General features: G+C 37.6%; 1 long non-coding RNA gene across 1 annotated transcript in view; it reads left to right on the plus strand.

Annotated features, from left to right (window-relative positions):
* Positions 1 to 272: 272 nt before the first annotated feature.
* Positions 273 to 19,966, plus strand: part of LOC101907246 (uncharacterized) — a 92,127-nt gene continuing 72,433 nt past the window's right edge. Inside the window, exons 1-2 of the long non-coding RNA XR_003035569.2 lie at positions 273 to 3,223; positions 16,031 to 16,145. This is a non-coding gene — a long non-coding RNA (uncharacterized lncRNA). The remainder of the gene's footprint in view (positions 3,224 to 16,030; positions 16,146 to 19,966) is intronic.

Genomic DNA, 19,966 nt, shown 5'->3' on the forward strand with positions numbered 1-19,966 from the left:
AAATTACATTAATAATTTATGACTGCTATTCTTTCCCATTCACCTAATTGTTTATTGATTTTTTTAGCAATTAATGAATGAGCTAAGGTATTTTATAAACTATAAATCAACACATATATGATTTATTTTAATTATTACCAATTAGCCCAAGATAGGCTCAAAGATTATGCAAGAAAATCTATAATAATTTAATTTAAGTTTAGAAAGTATTAAAGTTTCCAAAAACATTATTGGGCAGACATAGAAATTAAAACTTTTTAAATTTTTAAAATATGTTCAGTTCAGTTCAGTCGCTCAGTCGTGTCTGACTCTTTGCGACCCCATGAATCGCAGCACGCCAGGCCTCCCTGTCCATCACCAACTCCCGGAGTTCACTCAGACTCACATCCATCGAGTCAGTGGTGCCATCCAGCCATCTCATCCTCTGTCGTCCCCTTCTCCTCCTGCCCCCAATCCCTCCCAGCATCAGAGTCTTTTCCAGTGAGTCAACTCTTCGCATGAGGTGGCCAAAGTACTGGAGTTTCAGCTTTAGCATTATTCCTTCTAAAGAAACCCCAGGGTTGATCTCCTTCAGAATGGACTGGTTGGATCTCCTTGCAGTCCAAGGGACTCTCAAGAGTCTTCTCTTCTCCAACACCACAGTTCAAAAGCATCAATTCTTTGGCGCTCAGCCTTCTTCACAGTCCAACTCTCACATCCATACATGACCACAGGAAAAACCATAGCCTTGACTAGACGGACCTTTGTTGGCAAAGTGTTTGGTGCAAAAATAATTGTGATTTTTATGTTGTTGAAATTTGCCATTTTATGTTGAAATACATTCTAAATAAATGTGGTTATGTTATACATCACTTTAATGTGCATTTCTTACTTTATGTTTTTTTACTAATGACTTATTTCTTGCTGTTTGTTTTAGACTATGGTAATGATGTTAGACAAAAAGCAAATTTGAACAATTTTCTTACTTAAGTTCAAAGTGGATCATAAAGCAGCAGAGACAACTTGTACATCAAGAAAGCACTTGGCCCGGGAAATACTAATGAATGTACAGTGCAGTGATGGTTCAAGAAGTTCTGCAAAGGAAACAAAGGGTTTGAAGATGAGGAGCATAGAGGCTGGCCCTCGGAAGGTGACAATAATTGAGAGCCATTATCGAAGCTGATTCTCTTAAACTACACCAGATGTTGCTGAAGAACTCAATGTCGACCTTTAAGGTCATTTGGCATTTGAAGTAAATTGGAAATGTGAAAAAGCTGGTAAGTGGGTGCCTCATGACCTGACCACAAATCAAAAAAATTGTTATTTTGAAGTGTCATCTTCTCTTACTCTACGCAACAACAATGAACGATTTCCTAGATTGGATTGTGACATGAGATGAAAAGTGGATTATATACAACAACCAGTGATGACCAGCTCAGCTCAGTGGTTGGAATGAGAAGTTCCAAAGCACTTCCCAAAGCCAAGCTTGCCCCCAAAGAAGGTCATGGTAACTGTTTGGTGGTCTGCTGCTGGTCTGATCCACTACAGCTTTCTGAATGCTGGCAAAACCATTATATCTGAGAAGTATGCTCAGCAGAAGGATGAGATGCACTGAAAACTTCAACACATTGGTAAACAGAAAGGGAACAGTTCTTCATGTCAACACCCACCCACACATTGCACAATCAGCTCTTCAAAAGTTTAATGAATTTGGCTTCAAAGTTTTGCCTCATCCACCAGATTCTCAGGACTGTCCTCTCACCAACTGACTACCACTTCTTCAAGCATCTCAACAACTTTTTGCAGGGAAAATGTTTCCATGACCAGTAAGGGGCAGAAAATGCTTTTCAGGAGTTTGTCAAATCATGTATTTTGTTGTTGTTCAGTCACTAAGTTGTGTCCAACTCTTTGCAATCCCGTGGCCTGCAGCACACCAGACTTCCCTGTCCTTCACTATCTCCTGGAGTTTGCTCAAACTCAGGTCTGTTGAGTCAGTGATGCCATCCAACCATCTCATCCTCTGTCACATCCTTTTCCTCCTGCCCCCAATCTTTCCCAGTATCAGGGTCTTTTCCAGTGAGTCGTCTGTTGCATCAGGTGGACGAAGTATGGGAGCTTCAACCTCAGCATCAGTACTTCCAATGAATATTCCAATCCTTTAGGATTGACTGGTTTGATCTCCCTGCTCTCTGAGAGATTCCCAAGAGGCTTCTCCAGCACCACAATTAAAAAGCATCAATTCTTCAGCATTCAGCCCTCTTTATGGCCCAACTCTCACATCTGTACATGACTACTGGAAAAACCATAACTTTAAGTATACTAACCTTCGTTGGCAAAATGACTCTCTGCTTTTTTTGTTTCTTGTTAAAACATTTTATTTATTTTTAATTGGAGGATAATTGCTTTACAAGATTGTGTTGGGTTTTGCCATACGTCAACATGAATCAGCCATAGGTATACATATATACCCTCTCTCTTGAACCTCCCTCCCACCTCCCACCCTAGGTTGTCACAGAGCACCAAGTTTGAGCTCCTTGCATCATACAGCAAATTCCCATTGGCTATCTATTTTATATGTAATGTGTATGTTTCTACTTTTGAATACGCTGTCTAGGTTTGTCATAGCTTTCTTTCCAAGGAGCAAGCATCTTTTAATTTCATGGCTGCAGTCACTGTCCACAGTGATTTTGGAGCCCAAGAAAATAAAAATTTGTCACTGCTTCCACTTCTTCCCGATCTGTAGTATTTGCCACAAAGTGATGGGACTGGATGGCATGGTTTTAGTTTTTTTAATGTTGAGTTTCAAGCCAGCTTTTTCACTCTCCTATTTCTGCACTACTTAACTCTAACACAATTTTCCCCTCAGAAATTGGGGTCATCTTAGAAATGGGTTAGTCATATTCCTCAGTTTGTATACATTTTCATCATTAGTCAGGACAAAATTTCTTTCTTATTTGAGTTATGTATTTCCTTTCAGTTCAGTCGTGTTCAACTCTTTGCGACCCCATGAACGGCAGCACACCAGTCCTGCCTGTCCATCACCAACTCCCGGAGTCTACCCAAACCCATGTCCATCGAGTCGGTGATGCCATCCAACCATCTCAACCTCTGTCATCCCCTTCTCCTCCTGCCCTCAATCTTTTCCAGCATCAGGATCTTTTCAAATGAGTCAGCTCTTCGCATCAGGTGGCCAAAGTATTGGAGTTTCAGCTTCCACTCCTATTTCCACCCTCTACCCTGGTAGGTAAGTACTCTACTGTATTTAATATGTATCTTTTTAAAAGGAGTAGGTGTGTTTCCATACAAACTATGTATTACCTTATAAATTAAAACATTTTAATTCTCTTTTAAAATCTTCACTGTCCACCATACAGGTCAAACAGAAGATAAAAAACATAAATAATAGCATGATGTAATTTAAAAAAATAGAAAAGGTTGAGTTTTGAGTATCTATTACCTTTGTTGCTAATACAGTTTATTTCATAATAAATTTACATAAATTTTAATAATGGTTATGTTTTGAAACATTATATTCTTGGTTTTTTTTTCTCCTTTTTTGGTGTATGTTTACTCTTTGAGGAATATCATCTGCCCCCAATGTTTCACCTTTCTTTTGAAACATTTCCCGAGTAATGTTCTACACAATATTTCACAGCATTAGGTCTAGCTAGAAAAATGGTCTATATTCAAATACATTTAGAATTTTCTATATGATTTATGATGTAAAATAACATTGATAATGTAAACTAAATCCTGTAATTCTGAAATAATGAGCCTCTCAACCATGTTGAAACTAATCTTTTCCAATCTCATTGAAGTGTAGATCACCGTGCGTTTACCAAAGCTACTAGAACTGTATATATGAGTTTCAGAAATATTAGCATAAAAGTTGATAACTTTCCAATATATGTATCCAGTCTTTCCTTTTATCTGAAATCCAAGACTGAATTTTCAACTGTCTCTTACATACCCAGAAGTTTACATAGTCTGATATTAGCAATGAGGTGAAGCCAAAGACTACCAACATACACTTACAGTTAAATGAATTAAATGTATTACTGGTTACAGCAAGGGAAAATGCAAAACATAGTGAAAGAGGATGTCTCACAAAGAGTGTGTTAGATCTTGTAAGATTTTAATATAATTTGAGTAATTTTGAAGAGGACCGAAGGAAGTAGAGGCTAGCTCTAGACTGGGTGCTGCCAGAAAAAAAGAACAAATCTATGACTGAGTATCTCAATAAAATTTTTGTGTCAGGGGGCTGGACAGAGTGAGAATAAAGCTATAATTGGTAAAGGAGTAACAGTCACTTATTTTAGCTGAGGGAGGGAAATATTTGGTATTTTGTGGATTTCCAAATAATCATCTTTTTGTGTTATTTAGTCATGGTTACAGAGTTATTTGTGTTTGATGTTCATCTTTGCTGAGGTTGTTTATGTCCAAGAGCAGAACACCATGGTTTAACTGTTAGCATCATAAGGACTTGTAGTAACACCGAGGCCTACCTGTGTGTTTCAGAACAGGTCTCCAATATCAGGAGCTATTTTGTCTTTCCTTAAATCCTTTACAATACTTGTTCTTTGTTTTGTATTATTTACTAGCATAACCTTAGTCATCCAAACAAGAAACATATGGTTAATGTTCATCTCTCATATTCCTGACACTTTGGAAGTGAAAGTGAAGGTGTTAGTCACTCAGTCATGTCTGACTCTTTGTGACCTCATGGACTGTGTAGCCCACCAGGCTCCTCTGTCCATGGAATTCTCCAGGCAAGAATACTGGAGTGGGTTGCTAATCTCCTGACATTTTAGAGGATTATTAATCACCAATTTCAAGCATAAGTACCCATGAAATATTTTTCAAAATCATTCCTGTACCTCTTATTTCAATACCTAGATTCAGGCCCTCATTATTTCTTACCTGAAGAGTTGCAGTTGCCAATAAACAGATCTTTCTGATTCTGTTTTATAGCCAATCATGTTATCCTTTCCCTATTGTCGAAGATTTCTTCCCAAAACATAAGTAAAATCATGTCCTTCCTCCATTTTACAAACTTAATGGTTCACTTTATCTACACATTTTGTTATGCATTGTATAAGTACCTACCCTGCTATTTATTTAACGTCCTTGACAATTTGATATATCTTTACAGTCTCACTTCACACACAGTCCTGTCACCATATATGGTTTTTGCCCTAAAATTCATTCAATAAATATTTGTTGAAATTATTTATGATGTGTTTTCTTTGGGCCATGTTATTCATCTAAATAAGTTTTAAAATTATATGGCAATTAGTGTGCTTGTTTATTTTTTTTTTTTTTAATTTTATTTTATTTTTAAACTTTACATAATTGTATTAGTTTTGACAAATATCAAAATGAATCCACCACAGGTATACATGTGTTCCCCATCCTGAACCCTCCTCCCTCCTCCCTCCCCATACCATCCCTCTGGGTCGTCCCAGTGCACTAGCCCCAAGCATCCAGTATCGTGGATCGAACCTGGACTGGCAACTAGTTTCTTACATGATATTTTACATGTTACAATGTCATTCTCCCAAATCTTCCCACCCTCTCCCTCTCCCACAGAGTCCATAAGACTGTTCTATACATCAGTGTCTCTTTTGCTGTCTCGTACACAGGGTTATTGTTACCATCTTTCTAAATTCCATATATATGCGTTAGAATACTGTATTTATGTTTTTCCTTCTGGCTTACTTCACTCTGTATAATAGGCTCCAGTTTCATCCACCTCGTTAGAACTGATTCAAATGTATTCTTTTTAATGGCTGAGTAATACTCCATTGTGTATATGTACCACAGCTTTCTTATCCATTCATCTGCTGATGGACATCTAGGTTGCTTCCATGTCTTGGCTATTATAAACAGTGCTGCGATGAACATTGGGGTACACGTGTCTCTTTCCCTTCTGGTTTCCTCAGTGTGTATGCCCAGCAGTGGGGTTGCTGGATCATAAGGCAGTTCTATTTCCAGTTTTTTAAGGAATCTCCACACTGTTCTCCATAGTGGCTGTACTAGTTTGCATTCCCACCAACAGTGTAAGAGGGTTCCCTTTTCTCCACACCCTCTCCAGCATTTATTATTTGTAGACTTTTGGATCGCAGCCATTCTGACTGGTGTGAAATGGTACCTCATAGTGGTTTTGATTTGCATTTCTCTGATAATGAGTGATGTTGAGCATCTTTTCATGTGTTTGTTAGCCATCTGTATGTCTTTTTGGAGAAATGTCTATTTAGTTCTTTGGCCCATTTTTTGATTGGGTCGTTTATTTTTCTGGAGTTGAGCTGTAGGAGTTGCTTGTATATTTTTGAGATTAGTTGTTTGTCGGTTGCTTCATTTGCTATTATTTTCTCCCATTCTGAAGGCTGTCTTTTCACCTTGCTAATAGTTTCCTTTGATGTGCAGAAGCTTTTAAGGTTAATTAGGTCCCATTTGTTTATTTTTGTTTTTATTTCCAATATTCTGGGAGGTGGGTCATAGAGGATCCTGCTGTGATGTATGTCGGAGAGTGTTTTGCCTATGTTCTCCTCTAGGAGTTTTATAGTTTCTGGTCTTACGTTTAGATCTTTAATCCATTTTGAGTTTATTTTTGTGTATGGTGTTAGAAAGTGGTCCAGTTTCATTCTTTTACAAGTGGTTGACCAGATTTCCCAGCACCACTTGTTAAAGAGATTGTCTTTAATCCATTGTATATTCTTGCCTCCTTTGTCGAAGATAAGGTGTCCATATGTGCGTGGATTTATCTCTGGGCTTTCTATTTTATTCCATTGATCAATATTTCTGTCTTTGTGCCAGTACCATACTGTCTTGATAACTGTGGCTTTGTAGTAGAGCCTGAAGTCAGGTAGGTTGATTCCTCCAGTTCCATTCTTCTTTCTCAAGATCGCTTTGGCTATTCGAGGTTTTTTGTATTTCCATACAAATTGTGAAATTATTTGTTCTAGCTCTGTGAAGAATACTGTTGGTAGCTTGATAGGGATTGCGTTGAATCTATAAATTGCTTTGGGTAGTATACTCATTTTCACTATATTGATTCTTCCAATCCATGAACATGGTATATTTCTCCATCTATTAGTGTCCTCTTTGATTTCTTTCACCAGTGTTTTATAGTTTTCTATATATAGGTCTTTAGTTTCTTTAGGTAGATATATTCCTAAGTATTTTATTCTTTCCGTTGCAATGGTGAATGGAATTGTTTCCTTAATTTCTCTTTCTGTTTTCTCATTATTAGTGTATAGGAATGCAAGGGATTTCTGTGTGTTGATTTTATATCCTGCAACTTTACTGTAGTCATTGATTATTTCTAGTAATTTTCTGGTGGACTCTTTAGGGTTTTCTATGTAGAGGATCATGTCATCTGCAAATAGTGAGAGTTTTACTTCTTCTTTTCCAATTTGGATTCCTTTGATTTCTTTTTCTGCTCTGATTGCTGTGGCCAAAACTTCCAAAACTATGTTGAATAGTAATGGTGAAAGTGGGCACCCTTGTCTTGTTCCTGACTTTAGAGGAAATGCTTTCAATTTTTCACCATTGAGGATAATGTTTGCAGTGGGTTTGTCATATATAGCTTTTATTATGTTGAGGTATGTTCCTTCTATTCCTGCTTTCTGGAGAGTTTTTATCATAAATGGATGTTGAATTTTGTCAAAGGCTTTCTCTGCATCTATTGAGATAATCATATGGTTTTTATTTTTCAATTTGTTAATGTGGTGTATTACATTGACTGATTTGCGGATATTGAAGAATCCTTGCATCCCTGGGATAAAGCCCACTTGATCATGGTGTATGATCTTTTTAATGTGTTGTTGGATTCTGATTGCTAGAATTTTGTTAAGGATTTTTGCATCTATGTTCATCAGTGATATTGGCCTGTAGTTTTCTTTTTTTGTGGGATCTTTGTCAGGTTTTGGTATTAGGGTGATGGTGGCCTCATAGAATGAGTTTGGAAGTTTACCTTCCTCTGCAATTTTCTGGAAGAGTTTGAGCAGGATAGGTGTTAGCTCTTCTCTAAATTTTTGGTAGAATTCAGCTGTGAAGCCGTCTGGACCGGGGCTTTTGTTTGCTGGAAGATTTTTGATTACAGTTTCAATTTCCATGCTTGTGATGGGTCTGTTAAGATTTTCTATTTCTTCCTGGTCCAGTTTTGGAAAGTTGTACTTTTCTAAGAATTTGTCCATTTCTTCCACGTTGTCCATTTTATTGGCATATAATTGTTGATAGTAGTCTCTTATGATCCTTTGTATTTCTGTGTTGTCTGTTGTGATCTCTCCATTTTCGTTTCTAATTTTGTTGATTTGATTTTTCTCCCTTTGTTTCTTGATGAGTCTGGCTAATGGTTTGTCAATTTTATTTATCCTTTCAAAGAACCAGCTTTTGGTTTTGTTGATTTTTGCTATGGTCTCTTTTGTTTCTTTTGCATTTATTTCTGCTCTAATTTTTAAGATTTCTTTCCTTCTACTAACCCTGGGGTTCTTCATTTCTTCCTTTTCTAGTTGCTTTAGGTGTAGAGTTAGGTTATTTATTTGACTTTTTTCTTGTTTCTTGAGGTGTGCCTGTATTGCTATGAACTTTCCCCTTAGGACTGCTTTTACCGTGTCCCACAGGTTTTGGGTTGTTGTGTTTTCATTTTCATTCGTTTCTATGCAAATTTTGATTTCTTTTTTGATTTCTTCTGTGATTTGTTGGTTATTCAGCAGCGTGTTGTTCAGCCTCCATATGTTGGAATTTTTAATAGTTTTTCTCCTGTAATTGAGATCTAATCTTACTGCATTGTGGTCAGAAAAAATGCTTGGAATGATTTCTATCTTTTTGAATTTACCAAGGCTAGCTTTATGGCCCAGGATGTGATCTATCCTGGAGAAGGTTCCATGTGCGCTTGAGAAAAAGGTGAAATTCATTGTTTTGGGATGAAATGACCTATAGATATCAATTAGGTCTAACTGGTCTATTGTATCGTTTAAAGTTTGTGTTTCCTTGTTAATTTTCTGTTTAGTTGATCTATCCATAGGTGTAAGTGGGGTATTAAGGTCTCCCACTATTATTGTGTTATTGTTAATTTCTCCTTTCATACTTGTTAGCAGTTGTCTTACGTACTGTGGTGCTCCCGTGTTGGGTGCATATATATTTATAATTGTTATATCTTCTTCTTGGATTGATCCTTTGATCATTATGTAGTGACCTTCTTTGTCTCTTTTCACAGCCTTTGTTTTAAAGTCTATTTTATCTGATATGAGTATTGCTACTCCTGCTTTCTTTTGGTCCCTATTTGCATGGAAAATCTTTTTCCAGCCCTTCACTTTCAGTCTGTATGTGTCCCCTGTTTTGAGGTGGGTCTCTTGTAGACAACATATGTAGGGGTCTTGTTTTTGTATCCATTCAGCCAGTCTTTGTCTTTTGGTTGGGGCATTCAACCCATTTACGTTTAAGGTAATTACTGATAAGTATGTTCCCGTTGCCATTTACTTTATTGTTTTGGGTTCGAGTTTATACACCGTTTTTGTGTTTCCTGTCTAGAGAATATCCTTTAGTATTTGTTGGAGAGCTGGTTTGGTGGTGCAGAATTCTCTCAGCTTTTGCTTGTCTGAAAAGCTTTTGATTTCTCCTTCATACTTGAATGAGATCCTTGCTGGGTACAATAATCTGGGCTGTAGGTTATTTTCTTTCATCATTTTAAGTATGTCTTGCCATTCCCTCCTGGCTTGAAGAGTTTCTATTGAAAGATCAGCTGTTATCCTTATGGGAATTCCCTTGTGTGTTATTTGTTGTTTTTCCCTTGCTGCTTTTAATATTTGTTCTTTGTGTTTGATCTTTGTTAATTTGATTAATATGTGTCTTGGGGTGTTTCGCCTTGGGTTTATCCTGTTTGGTACTCTCTGGGTTTCTTGGACTTGGGTGATTATTTCCTTCCCCATTTTAGGGAAGTTTTCCACTATTATCTCCTCAAGTATTTTCTCATGGTCTTTCTTTTTGTCTTCTTCTTCTGGAACCCCTATGATTCGAATGTTGTAGCGTTTAATATTGTCCTGGAGGTCTCTGAGATTGTCCTCATTTCTTTTAATTCGTTTTTCTTTTATCCTCTCTGATTCATTTATTTCTACCATTCTATCTTCTAATTCACTAATCCTGTCTTCTGCCTCTGTTAGTCTACTATTTGTTGCCTCCAGAGTGTTTTTAATTTCACTTATTGCATTATTCATTATATATTGACTCTTTTTTATTTCTTCTAGGTCCTTGTTAAACCTTTCTTGCATCTTCTCAATCCTTGTCTCCAGGCTATTTATCTGTGATTCCATTTTAGTTTCAAGATTTTGGATCAATTTCACTATCATTATTCGGAATTCTTTATCAGGTAGATTCCCTATCTCTTCCTCTTTTGTTTGGTTTGGTGGGCATTTATCCTGTTCCTTTATCTGCTGAGTATTCCTCTGTCTCTTCATCTTGTTTAAATTGCTGAGTTTGGGGTGTCCTTTCTGTATTCTGGCAGTTTGTGGAGTTCTCTTTATTGTGGTGTTTCCTCGCTGTGTGTGGGTTTGTACAGGTGGCTTGTCAAGGTTTCCTGGTTAGGGAAGCTTGTGTCGGTGTTCTGGTGGGTGGAGCTGTATTTCTTCTCTCTGGAGTGCAATGAAATGTCCAGTAATGAGTTATGAGATGTCTATAGTTTTGGGGTGACTTTGGGCAGCCTGTATCTTGAAGCTCAGGGCTGTGTTCCTTTGTTGCTGGAGAATTTGCTTGGTATGTCTTGCCCTGGAACTTATTGGCCCTTGTGTGGTGCTTGGTTTCAGTGTCGGTATGGAGGCATTTGATGAGCTCCTGTGAATGAATGTTCCTTGGAGTCAGGAGTTCCCTGGAGTCAGGGTTTGGACTTAAGTCTCCTGCTTCCGATTATCGGTCTTATTTTTACAGTAGTTTCAAAACTTCTCCTTCTATACAGCACCATTGATAAAACATCTACATTAAAGATGATAAGTTTCTCTACAGTGAGGGTCACTCAGAGAGGTTCACAGGGTTACATGGAGAAGAGAAGAGGGAGGAGGGAGTTAGAGGTGACCCAAATGAGATGAGGTGAATCAATAGTGGAGAGAGTGGGCTAGCCAGTAGTCACTTCCTTATGTGCACTCCACAACTGGACCACTCAGAGATGTTCACGGGGTTATACAGAGAAGAGAAGAAGGAGGAAGGTAACAGAGGTGGCCAGAAGGATAAAAGGGGGGAATGAAAAGGAGGGAGACAGATCCAGCCAGTAATCAGTTCCCTAAGTGTTCTCCACCGTCTGGAACACACAGAAATTCACAGAGTTGGGTAGAGTAGAGAGGGGTTAGGGAGGAGACACAGGCGACCTGGTGGAGAAAAAGGAGGGTCCAAAGGGAGAGAGAGCAGTCAAGCCAGTAATCTCACTCCCTAGTGAAAAATGGGTCCTGAAGATTGGGTCCTTAAAGGTACAAAATTGGTAACAAATACATAAAAGCAAAAATTAAAAATCTAGAGTAGAGTTTGGAATTTCAAAAATACGATGTTAAAGAAAAGAAGAAGGAAAAGAAAGAGAGAAAGAACAAACAAACGAAAACAAACAAGGTCGCGAAAATTATAAAGAAAGTACAGGTACAAAATTGATAACTAATACCAGAAAGCGAAAATTAAACATCTAGAGTAGAGTTTGGCATTTCAAAAATACGATGTTAAAGAAAAGAAGAAGGAAAAGAAAGAGAGAAAAAACGAACAAACAAAAACAAACAAGGTCGCGAAAATTATAAAGAAAGTACAGGTACAAAATTGATAACTAATACCAGAAAGCAAAAATTAAAAATCTAGAGTAGAGTTTGGAATTTCAAAAATACAATGTTAAAAAAAAAAAAAAAAAAGAAGAAGAAGAAAAATAAAGAGAGAAAACAAACAAACAAATACGAACAATGTCACAAAAATTATAAAGAAAATACAGGTACAAAATTGATATCAAATACCAAAAAGCATAAATTAAAAATCTAGAGTAAAGTTTGGAATTTCAGATATACCATGTTATATAAAAGAAGAAGAGAAAGAAACAGAGAAGAAGAAAAAAAAAAAAAGTCACAGAAATTATATAAAGAAAAACTATAGGTACAAAATTGATAACATATACCAAAAAGCGAAAATTAAAAATCTAGAGTAGAGTTTGGGATTTCAAAAATACAATGTTAAAGAAAAGAAGAAAAAAACAAAAACAAACAAACAAAAAAAACAAGGTCAAAAAATTATAAAATATATATATATGAAGTTTGCTGAAGAAGAAAAAAATTAGGGTCTTTTTTTTTTTTTGCAAAGTAATAGGTTATAAAAGTGAAAATTAAAGGAACAATAGAGGACTTAAATTTTTTTTTTTTAATTAAAAAAAAAGAAAGAATGATCGTAAAAATAATAAAAATATATCTAGGACTTTTTTTTTTTTTTTTTTTTGGGTGTTGTGGGTTCAGTTCATTTTTGGCTAGTTCCTTGGTCAGATTTATATTTCTCAAGATCTATAGGCCCCTTCCTATGTAGTCCGTAGTAACCACAGGGTTTTGATCTATTGCCTGTAGCTTCCAAGGCGTTTCCCTCTGTTATATCTTCTTCTGTTTGCTAGTCTCTTCAGTATCTGGTTTCCGCCCTGACTCAAAGGGCACGGTGGAGGACACTTTTTTTTTTTTTTTTTTAGGCTTACTTGTTCAGTCGCGCTGTGGGGAGGGAGGGAGGGATGCTGCAAACAAATAACACTGGCGTGGGCTCGCAATGCCTCAGCCACCCTGGGTCTGCCCCTGCTCACGGCGCGTGTAGCCTCCCTGTCCACACTGCTCGGACTCTAGGTTGTTCCGCCGGGAACAATCCGAGGCTGGCCCTGGGCTGCATGCACCTCCCAGGTCCAAGCCGCTCAGGTTCAGGCACTCGGGTAGTCCTCAGAGGCGCAGACTCAGTTGGGCCTGCGTTTTGTGCTCTTCCCAGGTCCGAGCGCCAATTTGCTCTTCCCAGGCGAGCGCCAATGCTGCGACTTATCGCCTCCCCGCCACTCGGTTATCTGGATGTAAAACCGGCGCACCTTCTCAGGCAGATATTGACCGTCCAGACCCCCAAGAAGTTTTAGTTAGCAAAGAAGCCTGCTTACAATTTTATAGATAATGTCTCTCTGGGGCTGCGATTGCCCCCTTCCGGCTCTGGCTGCCTGTCACTGGAGGGGGAAGGTCTGCAGCCGGCTATCTCTGTTCAGTCCTTTGTTCCGTGCGCGGGCCTGGCGGTCTTAGGTTAGGGCTGGCTTTTCGCGTGGTAGGTATCCCACAGTCTGGTTTGCTAGCCCAAATTATTTCGCTCAGATAGCGCTCAGGGTATTCAGGCCAGATTCTTACTCTCAGCGATGCAGCCCACGCTGCGCCTCCCTGCCCAGCCCCGGTTTGCTAATGGCGGATGCAGGCGTCTGCGCTGCTTCTCTGCTGGGGGAGTTACTGTAGGGCTCGCAATCTGCGAGTTTTAAATTGTATATTTATTTTTTCTCCCTGTTATGTTGCCCTCTGTGCTTCCAAAGCTCGGCACAGATTCGGCAGTGAGAAGGTTTCCTGATGTTTGGAAACTTCTCTCTTTTTAAGATTCCCTTCCCGGGACGGAACTCCGTCCCTCCCTCTTTTGTCTCTTTTTTTTTGTTTTTAATATTTTCTCCTACCTCCTTTCGAAGAGTTGGGTTGCTTTTCTGGGTGCCTGATGTCCTCTGCCGGCATTCAGAAGTTGTTTTGTGGAATTTACTCGACGTTTAAATGCTCTTTTGATGAATTTGTGGGGGAGAAAGTGTTCTCCCCGTCCTACTCCTCCGCCATCTTGGCTCCTCCCCCCAGTGTGCTTGTTTAATATCTATCTCCATACTAAACTTCAGTTCAGAGTCAGCAGGCGCCATATTTTGTTTTTTCACTATTTCATTCTCCACCATCAAGCAGAATATTCAGACTGCTAACATAGACTACTTAGTTATATAACAGGTGCAGGATTAAACTGAGGTTAAGTTCAAAATATTTTGAATTGAAAATACTCAAAGTCAGACTTTCTTAATATCCAACTATGATTAATAGTTGAAGGCGAATAAAAAGATTGAGCAATGAATTAAATGAATCCTTGTAAAAGTACACAATGTAGCTAATATAAAATGACAATAGTTAGACCACCCTTCTGAATCAATGTTAACATAGATCTGAAAATAAGAATTCTAAATTGTTGTGCTGAGACTTTTTCAACGTTGAGAAGCTAAAATTTGATGACTTATTATATCCTGCCAAGATAATATTTAAGTAGATTTAAGGCCTATGAAATAGGAGTCAGAATGATATGTCTAGTACTAATACTAAAACTTAGTAGCTCTGTGCCTGAGAACCCTGCGTTCACTTTCCTGAATCCCAGAATCCTCACCTGTAAAACTAGGGTAGTGCTCTAATAATGCTCCACATAGATTATCTTAATTCTGTAAGATAAAAGATACAGCAAATTCTCCCCCACCTCAAACGCCTTAGAAGTCCATCTCACATTTCTTGCAAGAAGCAGTGGCAGTTTTTTACTTCCCATCATTATGTTCTCCTTAATCTAAAAGATCCATTGATCAATGATAATGTAGTGCGCCCTACTTTATATTTCTGCTTCTCCTGTCTAAAAGACCAAATCTGGTCCCATGAAACATCACGGTAGATCCTTGAGGTGTTCAGCATATATTGAGTTAGTTCTTAAGCCATCAACCACTTTTTACTCAATATTGCCTTTCTCTGTACCTTGTCTCTAATTGGTCTCGCCTTTTTAATCCTTTAAAGTTTTGATTGCTGAACTTTCCAGTTTGTCTACATCTTTCAGTGTACAATATCCTATATTGATAATTCCATAATAACTGACAGAGACTGAGAGTTTGTTCTGTAACTTCTTTTCCTCATCTGATATTGTAAAAGAATCACTGATGTTTTAAGCTTAGAAAACTAAAAATATATTCAGTCACCTAAGTATAGATTCTGTTAAGCTTCCTTTACAGATAGGCTAGCCACCTTATCAATTTGTGACCAAAGGGTCATAAATGAAAAGTGGTTTGTATGGCTTATGTTGAAGTGAATGTACCTATTTCTCTGTCTCCTTTACTGGAATGTTGACATAATGTTGACATAATGGCAGGAACTCCAGCAATATTTAAAAACATATAAATGAAGGCTACATAAAATAATGATGAAGTCAAAATTTGGAGGAGTTTGGGTCCTTGATTACTTCATGGCCCAAGATAGGGCTATTCCTTGAGTGAAAAGAATTATAAGACAAAATTTGTGTGTTTGGGCCACTTAAATTTGGATTTTTTTTTTTTAACATGAGGGTGAACTTAATTTTCTCTGATATAATAATAATGGTAACCACATTTTTAAGAAATTTCATTTGATTTAGCTACCCATTTGTCACTTTTCTTCCCATACATTACCTATCAATATCTATCCAAAAGAACTCAATGCAGTGTGGTGGGATATTATAAAACATGAAAATTACATAGTATTAATATAAGTATCTACCTCCTTTTTCAATCTCCTGTAATAGTTTCATCTGAACCCTGAAAACTTCTTCTCTTCCCAGTCAAAAGTACAAGAACTACTCAAGAGTAGAGCATAAAGGCTAGAGAAAGTATTAAAATAACAAACAAATGAAAAGAATTTTTGTAAAAAAAATAACAGCCACCAGCCAAAGCAGAATTTAGAAATCTTAGGATATACACATCTAATGTTAGTTTTCTTACTTACATAAGCTAAATAAAGTGCATGGGCAGAGGAGAGAAAGAGTTGAAAGAAACATGGGGGTAAAAGAGAATGTGCTGGAGAAATTAAGAGCCCCTGCCAGAGTTACAAAAAACTATTTCTTGATTGGGCTTCCCTGGTGGCTCAGAGGTTAAAGTGTCTGCCTGGAATGCGGGAGACCTGAGTTCGATCCCTGGGTCGATCAAAAGCCAGCTTTAGCTTATGGAATATTAGGTTTCAATTAAAACTTGATTGTGCCAGTCTCACACCTCTAACCAATATATCGTTTAAAGGCAACCCTCTCTCTGATGGCTCAGGACAATTGAAAGCCTCTGCAAATGTATAGTGGGAGACCCGGACCCTGAAGTTTGAAATGTAACATGAAAGTAAACCTTGCCTCTGTTCAAGGTAAGACAAATGAAAGCAGTTTGAAATTGCACACAAAGTGGAACTGTTTTGAAGTTTACAAATATACAATTTGTTGTAGGATAAATTTATAAAGTCAGTAAGGCAAATGGAAAAGAAATGGAAGAAAATAAGATGGAAGCAGAACCTTGGTTATATTCTAAATGGATGCCACATTTTTTAAGGATAAGCCATGAGTTAAAATCTAAGATTATAGTGTTAATATACAGGGAGAAATACAGTACTTTTGATGTTTTAAAAGTTCATAACATAAAATATGTCTTGTTGCTTAGAAATATCTGTTGTTCAGTCACTAAATCATGTTCAGCTCTTTGTGACCCTGAGGACTGTGGTACTCCAGGTTCCTCTGTCCTCCACTATCTCCCAGAGTTTGCTCAAACTCATGTCCATTGAGCCAGTGATGCCATCCAACTATACAAACTAATACTAATACAAAGATAACAGAGAACCAACCTTAGCTTGCTCCTCCTCCCTGAAGCCATCATGTCAATGAAGATATTCTCAAAATTTTTATAGTGAACATATCATTTTTTCCTGTTGTTTACATATTTATCTGTCCTTAAAAGAATGTTTATATTTTGTGTTCTACAACTGAAGGGCATTGAAAGTTTCAATTCATCAAAGTATTTTTTCAAAATATTAAAGATTAAGTTAAAAAAAGTGGGGAGAGGAATGTTCATCTTCCAGCCTTGAGAGACTAATACGATCTGATATTACTTTCAGATGTAAAAAACTAGAAAACTGTGTGAAATATATTAAATTATATATATAATTCATATATAATTTTGGTACATTGAACAATAGGAGCACAGGAATGTAATCACTGAAAAAAAGTAAACAAATGAATTTACACCTAATTTAAGATGTTCTTTTATGCTCTCAGAGTTAGCATTAATTATACCTCTTCTGAACTGCAAGATCAAGACATATTTTATGTTGTGAATATTTTGAGTTTTAAAATTATTTTATTGTGTTTTTTATAGTAGTAAAATCACATCTAAATATCATAGTATCATTTAATCTGTCCTCTAACTCTTATATTTCTTATAATTTGGTACTTAGATCTGGAAGATAAATAGAATTTTTATTTTTCTTAAAATAAAGATACTTCATTTGTAATAATGTGTACCTCCATAAGAAGGCAAGGATATTTGACTCCTGTGACATAATGTAGCTATTATAATCATTGATTAGTTCAGTTAATTTCCTAATGGCTCCAAAATGGCATTATTTTAATTTCATGGTTAGTTTATTTAGGAGTTTTCTTACTTCTATAAAAATAAACTTCCTTTTGAATTATTTGATCATATTAGGGCACAGTCATATAGGAAAGACAAAGTAAATACTTGCTAGACTTTTTCAATTTTAAAAATGAATTGATTTCCCAGCATGCTCAAAAAATTGACTAAAGAATTTTCTGGGATTTTGTTCGTTTGGTTTTTTAAATGCTTGTTTTAGAAAACAAGTACCAGTTTTGGGGGAAAAGATTTACCTCATTGGGGTCATTTTCTTTAAAATATTTATTTATTTATTTGATTTTGACTGAACCGGGTTTTCCTTGCTACACGCAGGCTTTCTCTAGTTGGCGAGCGGGGGCCTGTAGTGTGCGGGCTTTTCATTGTTGTGGCTTCTCTTGTTATGGGGCACAGGCTCTAGGGTGGGCGGGCTTCAGTAGTTTCAGAGTGTGGGCTTGGTCGTTGTGGGGCATGGGCTTCGTTGCCGGTGGCATGTGGGATCTTCCTGGATCTGATGTCCCCTGCATTGCAAGGAGGATTCTTAACCACTGGACCACCAGGGAAGCCTTCAGTTCAGTTCATTCCTTCACTGGCGTCTTAATCATAAGACCGATTGATGACCAGATGGTCAGGAAATAAGTTGAGGTAGATCCCATTGTTTGCTATTGCTATCAGAAGTTATGTAAAGGCTACTCAATTACTTCCTCTCTTTTCATAGACTCACTTCAGACAAATTGAAATGTTACTGCTCCTTCCTTAATAGTTTTCTTTTTTCCTAGGAGAAAAACAAAGTGACAGGAATAAGAATCCTAGGGGGAAAAGTAGGATAGGTAGGCAGAGGGATATGGATTATCTTAAGCTGGGGATTCACAAACCAATCAGGTTGTTGGGGGAGTCTGTAGTTACATGGCTCTTTGATCAAGCTGTTGATTTCCCAGAGTGGACCAGTGTAGAAAGACCTAGAGAGGGAGAAAATATTGTGTTTTAGACCACAGAAAAGGAACAAGAGAGGAAACTAAGCTCTGTTATGAAGTTTTAGAAGTGATGACTGGGCAAAATACGGGCGGTAAAGAAAAGAATATTAGAGGCCACACAGGCCCTAGGATCAAGAGAAGGGCAAGATCAAAGGCAAAGTCCAAAAATCTAAGATAATTGCTTTTAAAAAGTTGGAGAATCCAAGGGTTACTCTCACTGAGTCAGTTGCACAAGACTTACAAATATGTGGGAGGAAAAAAATCCTTAAAATGCTGAAGTGCTCAGCCCTCAATTTATTCTGAAACGTGTGTCGTTGCTCAGTCGTGTCTGACTCTTTGTGACCCCATGGACTGTAGCCTACTAGGGTCCTCCGTCCATGGGATTTTCCAGGCAACAATACTGGAGTGGGTTGCCATTTCCTTCTCCAGGGGATCTTCCCGACCCAGGGATTGAACCCAGGTCTCCTGCATTGCAGGCAGATGCTTTACTCTCTAAGCCACCAGGGAAGCCACCAAATTTATTCTGGGGTGGCCTAATTTATTTCAGATTTTGGGAGATGGTTGATTATGTTTGATTATATGCTGATTGAAATGCTGTGTATATCTTTATCAGAATAGAGCTCAGTTTTAAATGGAGTTGCTCCAATTTTTACTATTTGGATGATAAAAAGACTTAATTCTAATAGTCCTTAAACAATCATGAATAATAACCTCTTGTCAGAAATCCTAGATGAAAGGATAACAATTGCTTGACAACATCATCAGCCTGCCATGTTACAAATCCTTTATTTTCAACGTTAAGCTTCAACAGCACTGCTGCTGCTGCTGCTAAGTCGCTTCAGTCGTGTCCAACTCTGTGAGACCCCATAGACGGCAGCCCATCAGGCTCCCCCGTCCCTGGGATTCTCCAGGCAAGAACACTGGAGTGGGTTGCCATGTCCTTCTCCAATGCATGAAAGTGAAAAGTGAAAGTGAAGTCCCTCAGTCGTGTCCGACTCTTCACGACCCCATGGACTGCAGCCTACCAGGCTCCTCTGTCCATGGGATTTTCCAGGCAAGAGTACTGGAGTGGGTTGCCATTGCCTTCTCCGTCAACAGCACTAATGCAGTGCTAAAAATGAAGGAAGCCACTAGAATTCTTAAAGTTGCCTTTGTGTTGTTATATCTTTTGTAACCAAAAGAGGATTGTGTCTTATTTAGCATATGTCCTTAACACACAAGAAATACTAATAATTAAATAAATTCCCCGACCTCAGTTGCAAATTCAATAGAGGCAAAAAGAGCAATAGTATAAATGATGTTCTTCCAGTGGAGACAGATCAAGTTTGAACAGGCAGAAAAAAGCTAGATGATTAAAAGTCATGGAAAGGTTTGAAAAGAAATGTATTTTATGTGAGAATGCTAAATGTGTCTACTGCTAATAGTATGTCAAATCCAAATAGTGACAGAAGTGGTTTAAAAAAATGTCAGCTTTGATTAGAATTTTGACAATTTTCTAGCATTAAATGATTTTATGTCCATCCAGCATAGAATGCTGTATCTAAACAGAAATGGGAAGAATGGACTCATGAACTTGGCAGAATTATGCCTTATT

The sequence above is a fragment of the Bos taurus genome, chromosome 7, assembly GCF_002263795.3.
Source record: "Bos taurus isolate L1 Dominette 01449 registration number 42190680 breed Hereford chromosome 7, ARS-UCD2.0, whole genome shotgun sequence".
NCBI lineage: Eukaryota > Metazoa > Chordata > Mammalia > Artiodactyla > Bovidae > Bos > Bos taurus.